The sequence below is a fragment of the Carassius auratus genome, chromosome 33, assembly GCF_003368295.1.
Source record: "Carassius auratus strain Wakin chromosome 33, ASM336829v1, whole genome shotgun sequence".
In the NCBI taxonomy this organism is placed as follows: domain Eukaryota; kingdom Metazoa; phylum Chordata; class Actinopteri; order Cypriniformes; family Cyprinidae; genus Carassius; species Carassius auratus.
This window is the reverse complement of record NC_039275.1, coordinates 1,723,673-1,726,318: the sequence shown is the minus strand read 5'-3', so window position 1 is coordinate 1,726,318 and position 2,646 is coordinate 1,723,673.

Genomic DNA, 2,646 nt, shown 5'->3' with positions numbered 1-2,646 from the left:
CTAATATTTATATTTTATTTTATATCAGCTTTACAAAAAACAATAGTTTTAAATGGTTTTATCTTTGGTTTTAGTTAACAATAATGTGTTCCGGTAAATATATATAAGCCATGGATGGTTTAATGTCTAAAATGTCCCGTAAAAATAAAAGCAAGTGGAAAATGGATGGCAGCTTTTAGGTCAGTAAGTGGACGAGCACTTTGTCCTATAAAACAGAGTCCTAGGCCTTATTTCTGACGTGGTTTTATGTCATTTGATCCAATCATTGTACACAAGAAAATGCTCTCCGGCTTTTATAGAGGATGGAGCGGCGGGTCGAGCCGAAGTCAATTGTGTGGCAATTTTCCGAAACCTGCAGCCGTGCCCTTCACGACTCTAATTCGACAACAGCCTGAGGCGAACACCAATCCCATATTTTAGCTGTAATGTGATTTCCTGTTCCTGCTGTTTCCTGATGTCCTCTAACATCTGAGCTATAACTAACCATCATCATCATCATCATCATCATCGTCCTGATCTTTCTCTGCTGTTTAAATGCAAGCGTGACGTCCTCATCGATAATGCCATCAGGATAAACGCATATTTTGTCTCTCCACACAGCAGGAGGTTCATTCTCTCCACCAAAAAAGCTTTGAATAAATGAAATGTGTTTTTTGTTTGTGGTATGAAAGACCTCGGAGGTGATCGTGGCTCTGGAAACATCTCACGGTGCATTTGTTCTCTGATACGCAGGAGCTCAAATCAAACGGACACGTGAAGACTCTTTGATTGTCGTCGCAGAACAGATGCACAGCTGTGTTTGTGATCGTGGGGCTTTGTGCTAAAGACATCGTCTAAGACGTCCAAACTGACTGTTGTTTAACGTGTTGAGCTCACATTCCTCACAAGATCACAGAGTTCAAGGCGATGTTTCTCACAGCAGCAGAATGGGAAGAAGTCGTGCATTATTTGTATACCATTATAATTTTTATTAGGGATGCACCAATCTATCAGCCGATAAAAGCTATTATCTGCATTATCGGCCATTGGGCGATTGTAGTAAAACAGCTAATGATCAGGGCCAATTATATCTTGTCAATCAGAAGGGCGAGGAAAAATGGGTCAAACAGCAGCTTACATGAAGATCTGTCCTGGGGTGCATTTCCCAAAACCATGGATGCTTACCAGTTAGCGACTTAATTGGTTGGCAATGGGAAATTGCATTGCAACCAACAACTTACTAACAACTAACTTACTTAGCAATTATGGTAGTGGGACACGCACACCATGTTAAATTAATAATAATGCATTAATGCAGCACAGTTCTATTTGACTCTATGAGCCACTCATAGCTCAAGCCAGGGTTGGAAATCTTGTATATTATATTACCGTATTTTTCGGACTATAAGTCGCACCCGAGTATAAGTCGCACCAGTCCAACAATACGTCATGATGAGGAAAAAAACATGTAAGTTGCACTGGACTATAAGTCGCATTTATTTAGAACCAAGAACCAAGAGAAAACATTACCGTCTACAGCCATGAGAGGGCGCTCTATGTCTTCAGTGTAGACTACAGAAGCACTGAGCGCCCTCTGGTGGCTGGAGAGGGTAATGTTTTCTATTAGTTCATTTCTCTCGGTTCATGTCAAATTAATTTTGATAAGTCGCACCTGACTATAAGTCGCAGTACCAGCCAAACTATGAAAAAAAGTGCGACTTATAGTCCGGAAAATAGGGTACAAATGCAAACAATAAATGCCATTTTGACGCTCTTAAATATAGATTTTCAATATAAGAGTTCAAGCGGCAGCAAGCTGCACAAATCTGTTCGTTATCGAAATAAACATGAAAGAACATCAGAAGGTGTTGAAAGATACAATACAACTTACCGTAATGTATAATGTCTCATAAAATCGCTCAATCAGCGGTTTAACCGAAAGAAAGACGTCAGATGAAACAGCTCGTGAACTATATGTCAGTAAATGTTGCGTTTATCTCAGGAAGGTTTACAGTTCATTCGTTAGCCATAAAAAGAAGAGCTTAAAAACTGTTAATTATAATTGTATGTTTGAATAAATCTGTCATGATGGCAGATATCTTTCTGAATAATTGGCTATAACTATAAACAATTTAGTATTTGGTTGTCGTTCTTTTTTCGTTTGTTTATTCATATAGTACTACTAAAACAACCAACTATAGATGAATCTCTAGTATTTATTCATATTTGTAAAAACTATATATTTTTTTTATTTTCCATTTTCATTAAAAATTTTAGTGGAAGTTTTTGTAATTTTGTGTTTCGTAATATTAGGTTTTTATATTTCTTTATCACTTTAATTTATTTTTATTTCATTTCGGTACTTCAACTTTTTACATTTTAATTTTTTATTAAAGTTGTTAATCTAAAGTTTATTTGATTTTAAAATAAAAAATATAAATAATAAATAATACTGTCATAACCGTCTCTCCCGTTCTCCGGTCGCTCCTTTCACTCCTGCTGCCTGAATATAATAAATTTCCCAAATTGAAACAAATCAAAAATAAAGGAGGATGAATATTTTTGCTTACAGCACGAAATAAAATGCTTTATGCTGCTGGTTTATTTATTTAATTTTCACATCATAATGTTCCTCAGTTGACCTTTAAGCCTTTTCATTGTGTATAC